Source organism: Pteropus vampyrus, unplaced genomic scaffold, assembly GCF_000151845.1.
Source record: "Pteropus vampyrus isolate Shadow unplaced genomic scaffold, Pvam_2.0 Scaffold54, whole genome shotgun sequence".
In the NCBI taxonomy this organism is placed as follows: Eukaryota; Metazoa; Chordata; class Mammalia; order Chiroptera; family Pteropodidae; genus Pteropus; species Pteropus vampyrus.
Genome location: NW_011888835.1, coordinates 1893965 through 1907577, shown reverse-complemented (window position 1 = coordinate 1907577; position 13613 = coordinate 1893965).

The following is a 13613-nucleotide window of genomic DNA, read 5'->3' as shown; positions in this document are numbered from 1 at the left end:
AAAAATCATCATCTGAGGATTTTATCAGATTCCATTGCAAGATTATTAAAAATAAATTTTTGGATTTATAACAAAACAAAAAATTAAAACAAAATAGGTACTAATTTTTTACATCTGTCTCTTCAATAAATTATAAAATTCTTGACATTTTAAATAAACTTCAGTCCTTCCTTATATCTGAATATACTCTCAAAAAGAGGGATTATTAAGGAACTTTTTTCAAAATCTTATCAAACTTGCTGGTGCACATATTTTAATTTTAAATTGCTTTTGTATATGGCTACAAAAGTACTTTTTGCATTTCTATTCCATTTTATATAACTCAAGGTAACACAATTATGTTAGTTAACTTTGATAATATTGAGACAAAAGAGTACTCTATCATCATTCTCTACTTCTACTTTGCAACCAGATTGGAAAACACTATTTTGTCATTTTTACACCCTATGGTCACCGTACATAACTTTAACAGTAGCCTCAAGAAACAATTTTTATGTATAATAATCTGATTAGAACTTTTAAGATTTATTCTGTTAACTTTCAAATATACAATATATTTGATTACATTGACTTGAGAATTTAAGTAAATATTTTTTTTTTTTAGTTTTATTGAGAAATAATTGACATGTGTCACTAAGTTTAGGGTATACCACATGATGGTTTGATTTACATAAATGGTGAAAGGATTACCACAATAGATTTAGTTAACACCCATCATCTCATATAGATACAATAAAAAGAAAAGAAAAAACATTTTCTCCTTGTGATGAGAACACTTAGGATGTACTTTCAACAGCTTTCTTATATATCACCTAGCAGCGTTAGCTAGAATAATCTTGTGCATTATATCTCTAGTCCTTTTTTTTGTGCATATCCCTACATGTTGATAGATGAGTGGATAATGAAGATGAGATATATATATGAATGTATGTAAAAAACATATAATTTTTTTCTATTTGTTATCATTATGTTGTACACCTGAAATTTATATGTTATGTCAATTATCTCAATTTTTATTTAAAAAGTGAAATAAAAAAACACATAAGAGATTTATTAGTAAATAAAGTTTGCATGTAGTTTCCAAATACAAGTGTCAAAAACTTCGCTTGAGGGAGTTTCTAGAATAGGGACTCAAGGATTTAGTTTACTCTAACCTTATGTATGGCATAACTTCTAGAGATAATATAAAATTTGGCTTTATACTTAGAAGTACACTTTCCATATTGTGGTATGGGATTGACTACGAAGGTGAAAGGATTTTTATAAATATAATTAAAGCTTTTAATCAGTTGACTTTAAGTTAATCAAAAAGGTGATTAGATGGGCCCAATTTAATGAGGTGAACCTTTGTTATGAATTTGTCAAATTAACATTTATTCAGTGGAGCACAGGTTGCCAGCTGTTAAGCCTTGGTTCAAAAACATATCACAAGAGGAACTGAAACAGAGAAGTTTATTACTCACAGTCCTGGTGGAAGGACCAGGCATGCTTTGAGGGGCCACATAGGGAAGTCAGTCAGAGTATAGACAGACAGGAAAATAGGAGCTGGGGTACCCATGCCCTTGTTAGAGTCCGTGGGTGAAGTGTTTTGGAGTTTCCAGTCTAAGGCCAGATTGGTTAATTCAAACCAAGGGAGTTGGATTTTGATAAACCATGCAGGGATCTTATCTAAGGGGTGCATAAGGGGAAAACAATGGAAGGCATGGATGACTGTTGATCACAAGGGCCGTTGGTGATGTCATGTTAGAAATTTAGATTTTCTAGTGACCATAAGGGCTGCTCTCTATGACAAGTGTTTGCATGAGGGGCTAGTGTCAGTCTGAAGTCACTGCAGGCTACTTAGCCAAACAAAATGGATGTCGAAGTAGCAATACCATGGACTGACTTAGCTAAACTTTTGACAACACTTTAAAAAAGAATTTGGATGTCAGAGAGAAAAAAAGTGTCAGAGACAATTTCCTGTTAGATTTGAATAAGTCAAATGCCATGCAGCAGGGAGGGTCATATGGTAGAGAATGGCAGTAGCCTCTAGAAGCTACAAACTATGAGGAACTAGATTCTGTCAAAACAAAACAAAACAAAACAAACAAACAAACAAACAAAAACAGTGACCTTGTAAGAGGACATCAAGCCTCAATGAAATCTGAGATCCAGTTGACACCTTATTGGGGCCAAGTTCCAAGGTGATTGTATCTAATTAAGCCATGCCTGGAGGCCTGATCCACAGAAACTGTGAAATAACCATATGGTGTTTTAAGACTTTAATTGTGTGGTAATTTGTTATGCAGCAATAGATAACTAATATAGCTATAGGGTGGTGAAAAACTAAGGCCAATACTAAAATTGTTGATTCATTCATTCACTTATTCAGTCATTTAGTAGTTATTATCTATTGTATACTAGGCATTATATTAGAAACAATAAGAGCAAAAAAGCATGCAGTCCAGTTCCTACTCTCATGAGGCTTAGAGTGTAACAGGAGAGAGGTGAGTTATATAGTCATAATTATAAAAATGGAGATATAGCTCCAATGTAAGAGAGTATGATTTTCTCACCGCATACAACAATGGACCCCTCTTTGGTTCAAAGATCATGTAGTGATGTTTAATGAGAGATTGGAAGGATTAGTTGGGAAGACTCTTTCACAGAGAAAGGAAGATATAGTTAGACAGCTACCTCATTGGAACAAGATCATTATTCCATTGTTGTTTTTTCCCATTAGACAACAAATTGCATTCAAGGCAACTATTGTATCTTGTTTTCTTTTTATTCAGAGTCTAGTGCATAACATACTCACTCTGTATTAACTGAACTAATGAATGATTAGTATAAGAAAGTAGGCTTTGGCTATGTATAAGAAAGATGATCCTTATCTTAGAACTGCCTTATGATGACATTGGCTGGCCTGCATAGAGTGGTTGGATTCCTGTTAGTTGAAGATTAAGCAGACACAATATGATTATCACTCAAGAGCATTGCAAATCAGTGAGGAGCCTGTTGAAACAATTCTAGTTTTCTGCTCTGCACTAGGAATGATAAACTAAAATCATGATAGACAGGGTGGGGTATCTGTATGTAAATCAGAAACAGCAACTAGAATAAGAAATTATCAGAAGGCGAGAGACTTGGGCTTGAATAAGGTGAATTATCAAGTGGGGATAGCATAGAATTATAAAAAAGCACTTTGACATAGAAAAATATAATCAGGATATTTGACGTAAGAGCTCAAATAAAACACTGCATATTAATTAATGAAGAATCATATAAGGCATGCTGTTTGAGACTTTTGAGGCCTTTTCCCCCAACAGGGAAATATACAAGAAAAAGGGCTTTCGAGACTTGTAAACAAACATATGTGCATGCTCCTTTAAGGTGAGGGGATAGTCTTCAAAATTGTAGTATGTCTCAGTTTGATGATATGTTCCTTCTTTCTGTTCAAACTAAAATATCAAAAGAAGTGGAGGAGTTAGGTACAAGTCTTGCAACCATGAACTATGATGGGTCAGCTTTTGAGGCTGCAACGCTGACAGAATTTTTTTTTTTGGCAGGGGTGCTTAATCTCCAGTGCAGATAGTTATATGTAGGTACAAAAATATTCAGCTAGATTGGGATGATTTGTTGGATTACAATGTATGATTAAAATCAGTCATCACTTATTATTTAACAGTCTTAATTTGGATTTGTTCTGAACAATTGAGCTGGTAGATAATATTAATAAACTAAATATAGGGATAATTCACATTACAATTTGGGGTAACAATTATATAAATATAAAGGTTACCATGAACATCAAAATGGAAAAAATATTAGACTTATATGAAGTCTAATCAATAATCTCGCATTGAAATATCTATTTTTATTAATAAAAGGAGTTATTAGCTCTTTGAGGGAACAAGGTTTGGCTTTCATACTCTCAGGATATCAGTCTAGCATAAAGCCTGACAAATAGAGTTTAAAATATTTGTTGATACATTAGTGAAAGAATGTTTTGTGATTATTTTTGTAACTATTTTTTGCATTCAAAATAATCATCTTTTTTTTTAGAATTTTGTACTTTAAAATACGTAGTTTATTTTTACTGAACATGTTTTGAATACAATTCCTACCTCATTGCAATAAAATTATTTTTAGTGTAAATTCTTACATTTTATGAAAAAATGTCGCTGTGCTATAGTTGTAAGTACTAACAAAATTATCCTGACAACCAGTTGCAGAGAGATAAATGATAAATTTCGCTGTTAAACAGTTTCTAATCTTACAAATGCTAGCATGACTTAATTAGCTTCATTTTAGATGAGTAAGAAAAGTGAGAAAGATGAGAATGATTTAAATTAGATTTCAGTATAAAAAACTGAATATGAAAAGCTAATTAATGTAACTTATGATGATATTGTCCAGAGAATTATATATGTTCTTACAACTTTAAGTTCCATAAAATGAATGGTATATACTATTTTAAAATAGTTTATCACTAACCTTACAGAACTTTATCTCCTGTCAGAATAATGTGGAGATAAAATAATCTGTAAATAAATTCCAATAAAACGGAATAGATGGTCAACAAAGCTAATTAATTAAAATAATTAGCTTATTTATTACTCAAAGCGAATTGATGCCTGATAATTATATTTTGCAAGCATCAAAGACTCCAAATTATTCTTCTGTTAAGAGTTATGAAATTAATAATCATTAAAATTATTTTTATACCAAATATTATTCTATTTGGTATAATTTACTTATAAAAAAATCCCTCTGAGAAATCATCTCTACATCATGGTTTACATTAATAAATATTTTCAAATGTAGGTCTCTAAAATAATATTTATAGTAAGCAAAAGTAAACATTTATTCTAACAGAACTTGAAATTGGTATTTTCAAAATGTGATGATTATACAGCTTTCTCCATTGTTATTTTAGATAAATACCATTTATTTATTTATTTTTTTTACTTAGGGTAAAATAAAAAACGAAACAATTAAAGAATAAGAGGAATAAAAATGACAAAATATTTGCTACAATTGGTTCTAGGAAATCATTGTGTGAAGATCATGCCACATTCGATATAACTTTCACAAAGTATAGCTGCATCCTAAGAGAGAGTAGATACTGTCATTAGGAGAAAAGTTCATGGTCCTTAGTCAAGTTCAGTCAGGATGATAACTTGGTGGTCACTCTAAGTTCCCCCAAAATAATATACTGGTTTGGTCTAGGGCTCATTTCTGTAAGTTCAAGTTCTACGCTTGATTTTTTTTTTACTTTGTTGAGTAGTCTGAGAGCATTTACACACACTATACAAACTCAAAATATACCAAGGAAAAGAACAAATGGTTGCAAAAATATTTGCATAGAATTAACTATAAATAACAAAACTCACAAATAAAACATGAGCTGTTTATTCTTTCCTTATAGCAACATGTACCTGAAAAATAAAGCTAAACAATATTGTTAATAATAATACTTGTAGCAGTTTCCATTTTTTGAATGTCAGATACATGCATTTACCTAATACACACAGGATTAATAAGGTGACATGATCCTTGAATCAAGCTTGTGGGTTAAATACCAGTGACCTCATTTTATGGGTGAGGAAACTGGCCAAGAAAGTTTAAGTAAATTTCCAGTGATTATAGGCTAGTAAGTAAGAAAATAGGATTTGACATCAGGGCTGTGTATTTCCAAAAGCCATGACATTGTCACTAATCTCCTCCATATTTTCAAATGGGTTGCAATAAAATGCATAATGTGGAATAAATACACATATAGAAAAATAAACATTTCTCCAAAGAAGCTACAGACTGCAGAGTTTTGGTAATGTATACACATAAGATACACAACTAAGTTACACTCAGTGACTTAATAGAAATATCTACATTTGTGATTTTTCATTTTGTTCAGTTTTATCCAAGAATTAATTACATGTTTTGTGAATTATATTTACATTATAAATATACATATTGTTGCAGTTCATCCCCAAATGACAATATATAGAATAATTTCGAGATTGCATTTTAATGAGGAATTAAACAATTAGCTACTTTTAAAGTTTTATATTTGTCCAAAATATCTTCATGTCTACTGATAATTTGGGTCATTTTTTATGTAGGATACACTGTTTTTTTGTTTTTTTGTTTTTTGGTTTTTGTTTTTAAATAAAGTAGGCTTTAAATGTGAAGCAGGAATAAAAAGGTGTGGTTTTGATCTGCTATGAATGAGATTCTTAAGAGGAGCCTACGTAAACATTAGCTAGAGGGAGTTAGATACATAAACCTGAAGTTCAGAAGAGGTCTGAATAGGAGATATTGAATTGGGAATTGGCATAATAGTAGTAGCAATTTTAGACATCTTTGCAGTAGGGTCATCCTGCAAGTCCTGTGGACTGAGAAGAGAAAATACCTGAAATTAAAGAATAGTAACAATTAAAAAAAAAAACTGATGAGGAGAAGTAGATCTTAAAGGGATAGAGGAAGAACCACTAAGAGAAATTTCAGTAAGGAGAAAGGGGAGAGATGCTAAAAAAAGAATATTTCTACAGGGAAGCTGCTGAGATGTCTACTGATTTTACACCATGAAGACCAAAGGTGACCTGAGGAAGATTATTTTGGTACGTAATGGGGACAGAAGTCCAATTTCAGTGTGATAAGGAGTAAGTATAATCATTGAGCCAATCAGAGTGAAAAGTTTAGAAAATGTTGTAAATTACTTTGGCTCTAAATATAGGTAAAAATAGAGAAAAATAGCTGATGGGGAAGTGAAATAAAAGAAGATTGTCCATGATTTTATTTTTTTACTATTTAAAAATAATTTTATGTAAAAGATATTGAGCAAACACATGCCAGTGGAAAACTTATTAGTAAAGACGTTATGTTACAGGTGAAAGAAGCATTAAACAATTGAAGATTCCCAAGAATTTGCAATGTTATCAGACACAGTTATGAGGCAGAAAAATTAGATTCTAAAGTATAGATGGAAAATGTGACTATCCTTTCTCCTACTCTTTCTACATCCGAAGAAAAACTGAGTCTAACACAATTTTCTCTTGTCTTTACTAGAATGAACAAACTAGGACCCTTTCCTGTAAGAACCAAGGAGAAACCTAATAGGTAATTTATTCCATTTGTTACTTACTCTGATAAGGTACTTAATGTAGCTGAAAACAAACCAAGCTATATTTTATAATAAAATGGGAATTATTCTTTTCATAGGAAATGGTACACAACTTGCCAAACTAGGAAATTTTGCCTTCTTCCATCTGGATTTAGATTAGACCATGTCTCCACGTGAATTTCTGTCCTGGGATTATGTAACAGGTTCATTGTTGAGAGAAAATCATGTTTTAAGCTCTTACAAGTTAAAATAACAACGAAGATGAATTCATGGTCATTTTCAATGGTGAAGTACCGGAATTCATTCCACCATTACCCCCACCTTCTCCTCCACTACTACCCCGAACTTTTGACTTCACCTGACTCTAATTGACAGAACTTTAATTGCAAAGGGCATCACTACTTAGAAAGCTAAGGCAATGATATTCACACTTAATTTTGGCATATAAAAGGGAGAGGAAGAATGGATTCAGGCAAAACTATCCATCCCTATATATGTCAGTGGGTTTTCCTCAGAGGTGGTTGGAGATTTCTATGGCAAGATTTAATGAAAGTTTCATTCAGAAAGTAGAAACACGGCCTCAGGGCAAAGAACCAAGTTAGATCCTGTATGAAGTAGTGGTGGCTCTCACCATGGGGATTCCTGGAGGAGGAAACTAATCACGAAGTTTTTTCCTTGAACTCTGGCAGAAACATTTTGCCATTTTTCTTCTCTCTTTTGTCGCACTTGTATTTTAAAATGTCCCAGTTGGTAATTAAAAAAATTCTGACCAGAGTGTTGGTGAATCCGAAGGGACAGAATAATAATTGAGATATATTTTCCTAATTCTTTCTGCTCACCAGTGCCTGTAAAGATGAAACTTTAAAAAAGGTAAAAAGGCAAAACAAACAGGAAGAAGGAAAAATAAGTGGACGATATGTTGGTAGTCCAACTGAGACTGACATGCAAGGTTGGGAATGAGGCCATGGGGATAAGTTGGCAAGAAGAAAGTTTATTGTGGATTATTAAGCCTAATAATTGAGGGAGAAAATTACAAAGTGGCTAGATACTATGTCTGGATGGCAAGAAACTCACAAGAATAAGCACTCTGAAATAATGCTTGGTAGTTAACAGGGAACCAGGATGACACAGTTCCCATTTCTGGTCCTCGTGGCACACAAGAAGTGAAAGAAGGGTTCCTTCTACTAGTGAGAAAAGCAATGACTTCAGAAAGAAGCTAGATTTCAGTTTAGTCAGAAACATCACTGAAAAGCTGGTGATACAGGTGTAGCAGACAGATTAATGCCTCCTGAATGATGTCTATGAGTTAATCCTCAGAACCTGTGAATACGTTACCTTCCATAGAAATGGAGACTTTGGAGATATGATTAAGGCTAATGACCTGGAGATGGGGAGAGGAGCCTGGATTATCCAGGTGGACCTAATCTAATCATGGGTCTTTAAAAGCAGAAAATCTTTCCGGGTTGGGGGTCGAAGGGAGATGTGACCTCAGAAAAAGTGTCAGAGAGAAATTTGACTTTGCTGTTATTGAAAATGGAGAAAGGGAACTATGAGCCAAGGCATATGGGCGGCCTCTAAAAGCTGGAAAACATTTAATAGATTCTTCTCTAGGGTTTCCAGGAAGAACTGTGACACGCCAACACCTACGCTAGGGCCTCGGACCTTCAAACTGTAAGGTAATCAATTTGTGTTGTTTTAAGCCACTAAGTTTATGGTGCTTGGTCACGATAGCTACAGAAAACTAATACATGAGGGAATGTATTTATCTTCCACTGGGGGTGGGGTGGGGTGGGGCGGGGCGGGGCGGTGGATATTATAAACACTTAACACAGTTTCTGGAATGTAGTTATTTATTTGTTTCAGTTGTTATGAATTAAAAAACATGATAGGTGCTGCTGATGAAATGCTGAAAAATTTATAGAGAGCTACTCTCATGTAGCTCATACTTAATTTTTGAAAATAGAGTTAAATTAAACAGTTTTGTGTTGAAATTAAAACTGAATTGTGGAAGATTTTAAAAGACAAGTGCAACAAAAGAGAGAAAAAGATAAACTGGCAAACATATATATATACATATGTCATACATTGATATATATCATACTTTGAGACTTAGTTTTATCTATAAAACTCTCTCATCTACTTTATAATCCGTTTATGAGAACTAATCTTCATGTCAGTTGCAATTGAACAAGGGCGAAACATTTTAAAAGCACGCATGAGTTTATTATTTTAATGCATGTGTGTTTATAAAGTGGTTTGTGGTAAAAAGTATAGCAACTATTCTTGTCTCTGTCATTCTGTTTTTAGATACATCCAGAGTAGTAATAGAGATGTTGTAAGCAGCATCAGGTAACCTGAGCTTTCCACATTATTAGCAGCGGAGTCTGTTAAGTGACCTATTTATTCGTGGAGCTGCCATGGCTTCATAGTTAAGAGGAAACACTAAAATCAAAGAAGTGTTTCTTAGTAATTTGTTGAGGATCAATTTAATTGTCCTTTGGCATTCAGTGCTACTGAAACTCAATAAATAGTTCACTTGGAGGAAATGCGATGATGAGTAAAACCAATAGAAAAACAAGATAGTCACTGTTAGTCACTACTCAGCTTTTCTCCCAAGGATAATGATATCATGTTGGGCCTAAATTAAATATGGCAACTTGGAAAAAAATCAAAATATAAAAATAAGGATCTTAATCATCTATTCAACTGCATTCAACACAGATTGAACAAAAATCACGTCGCATGCTCTGATTCCATATAAAGATGCATTATGAACAACATTTACATTAAAGGGACAATTCTTACATTAAAGAATAATAATAACTATCACTTCTATAATGTTTTATAGTTTACAGAACAGTACTTCATGTATTATTTTATTTGAAAAGGCTAAAATCTAGTGAGAAATATATACGTGTAAACCTGCTTTCTTAAGAGTGTAAGGAAACTGGGAATTAAAAGGCATGAATCAGTGATTTTGACTGAATAGTCATAAATGGGTTAACTAAAGATGAAAAACCTGAGTTAAGTTAGGAATTATGACTAGAACTTAAATTGTGAATTTCGTTAGTAAAGGAATTGGATGCTGGTATTTCAAATAACCAAGTTGTAGTGGGCTTATTTTTTATCAGCATTTTCAATGTATAACTCGCATGTGACAAATTTAGTTTTAAGTATATAATTCTATGAGTTTAATAAGCGTAATATAAAATATTTCCATAACTGCACAATGTTTCCTCATGCCCTTATGTAGTCAGCCTTATTCCATGGCCCATCGCTGGCTCCTGGCAGCTGTTGCTCTCCTTCCTGACATGGTAATTTTACCTTTTCCAGAATATTACATGAATGGATCATAAAATTTATAGTCTTAGGTCTGGGTGCTTTCACTTAACATACTCTTTTTGAGTTTCATGCATGTTATTGGGTGTGTCAGTAGTTAATCAGTAGTTAATTGCTTTTGTTCTTGTGTAGATTTCTATTGTAAGAGTATAACATTTCTTCATTAATACATGAGTTAATGAACATAAAGTTTGTTTCCAGCATCTAGATAGTATGAATAAAGCTGTTGTGAATATCTAGATGCTGTAGAATCTTTTATGAGAATATGCAGTTTCATTTATCTTGAGTAATCCTTAGGAAAGAATTTTCTGGATCTTAGAAACAGTTACGGTATTGTGCAAAGTTTGTAAACCATTTTGTATTCTCAGTAGCAAAATGTGAGACTTCCACTTATATTATTACCAACATTTGATATTGGCTTTAGCCATATTTGGTTGATGTTTAGTGGCATCTCACCGGTTTTACTTGGTATTTCCGTAATGACTAATAAGCATCCTTTAATATGTTTATTCCTTAATCTTATATGTTCTTTGTGGAAGGGTCTATTTTCTGCAGATTTTTCTTTTTAATAAGTTTTCGGTCTTTATCTTGTAGAATTGAAAACCATTATATGTTCTGGACAAGGATCCTTTATCAGATATATGTTTTGTGAACACATTCTTCAAGTTCGGCTTGCATTTTTTAATGTACTTCAATATTTTTAAAAATGTTCTTTTTGATCCCAAGGCCATGGCTGAAGGCAGGTCAGTTTTCCTATTTGAGCAGCTGATTAAGTACACTTGGCAACCACTTTCCTTATTGGACTCTCACACTCTGGTGTGAGACACACTATGCACCTGCTCTAATCACACTAAGGCCAGGCTCCAGACAACTCAGGAGAGTCCCTGAGCCTGTGAAATTAAACTATCCACAGAAAGCTTGCAAAATCTAGCTAATCCAAGCCCGCCTGGCATATAGCTCCAGCTTACAGTTACCCCGTTCTGCGGGTAAACTTCTGTGTGGTGCTGCATGGCAGCAAACTCTTGTTTGGAGCTACAATCAAGAGTCCTGTCTCTCAGGTATCTACCATCGCAAGCATCCTTAAATTTTATAAAGCACTTTTTATTCTCTTAATAGTATCCTGACAAGCTATAGATCTAGTAATTAATTTATATTTTTTAATTAATTTTTTTATGTTAAGACAATTTTTTAAGAGAAGTTTTAGGTTCCCGACAATTTTAAGTCAAAGAAACAGATTTCTCATGTACTCTCCATCCTACACATGCATAGCCTGCCTCATTATCAACATCCCTCACCAGAGTGGTACATTTGTTATAACTGATGAACTTACATCGACACATAATTATCATCCAAAGTTCATACGTTAACCTTATGATTCACTATTGTACACAAATGGATTTATCCATTATTTTGGTATCATACAGAATACTTTCACTTCTCCAAAAAATCCCCTATGGTCTGACTATTCATCCCAACCCCCCAAAACCCTGGCAACTACTGATATTTATTCTATCTCCATAGTTTTGTCTTTTCCAGAACGTCATATAGGTAGAATCATACAGTATGTAGCCTTTCAGACTGGCCTCTTGCACTTAGTAATATGTATTTAAGTTTCCTCCACATTTTCCCATGGCTAGATAGCTTATTTCTTGTTAGCTCTGAATAATATATCATTATCTGGATATACCACAGTTTATCCATTTACTTAAGAAAATATTGGTTGATTCCGAGTTTTGGCAATTATAAATAAAGCTTTTATAAACTGCTAAACTGGTTTCCAAAATGCCTGCACAGTTTTGCATTCCCAGCAGCAGTGAATGAGAACTGACCTTCTAGCCTGTGGCTCCATATCCTTGCCAGCATTTGGTGTCAGTGTTCTGAGATTTTGGCCATTCCGAGGGGTAGTCGTATCTTGTTGTTGTTGTTTTTGAATATACGTGTCTTTTTATTGAGATATAATTGACATATAACATTGTATTAGTTTCAGGTATACAACATAATGATTTTATATATGTATATATTGCAAAATGATTACCTAAAAAGTTTAGTTAACATCCATCACCACATATATAAATATTTTTTGGGGGGGATAAAAACTTTTAAGAACTACTTTTAGCAACGTTAAAATATACAATGCAGTATTAACTACAGGCATCATGTTGTGCATTACATCCCCAGGACTTAATTATCTTTTAACTGGAGGTTTGTACCTTTTGCCCCATTCCCCCCACACCCTCTACCTGGAAATTGCTAGTCTCTTCTCTGTATTTATGAATCCAATGTTTTGTTGTTAGATTTAACATTTAAGAGAGATCATATTGTATTTGTCTTTCTCTGTCTAAATTATTTTACTTAGCATAATGCCTTCAAGGTTTGTCCATGCTATCACAGATGGCGGGATTTCGTTCTTTTATATGAATATATGATATTTCATTATGTGTGTATTTGTATGTATATATGTATATATATATTTATGTATGTGTATATATACAATTATATACATTTATAAAATATTTATGCATTAATGGTCACAGGTTATATAGTCTTGACTATTGTAAATAACTCTACTTTAAATATGAGGTATGGATCTTTGCAAGATAGTGATTTCATTTCCTTAAGATAAGTGCTGAGAAATTGAATTTCTAGATCATATAATATTTCCACTTAAAAAATATTTAAGGAATCTCCATACCTTTTTCCATAGTATCTACAACAATTTGCATTCCAACCAACTGTGCAGACGGGGACACTTTAATCCAAATCCTTGTTATAACTTATTTCTTGTCTTTTTGATAACAGCCATTCAAACAGGTGTGAGATGATCTCTTTGTGGTTTTGATTTGCATTTCCCTGATAATTAGTGGTGTTGTACATTTTTATTTACTTAGTGGAAAAAAAAAAGTCTTCAGATCCTCTGCCCATTTTTTAATTGGAGTTTTTTCTATTGATTTTATGAGTTCTTAAATATTTTGAATGATAATGTTTTATTAGTTGTATGATTTGCAAATATTTTCTACCATTCAGTAGGTTGCCTTTTTATTTTATTGATTGTTTTCTTTGCTATACATAAGCTTTTTAATTTGGTATTGTCCCACGTGTTTTAAATTTGCTTTTGTTGCCTTTACTTTTGGTGCAAATTCAAAAATATCGTTACCAATGATAACTCTAG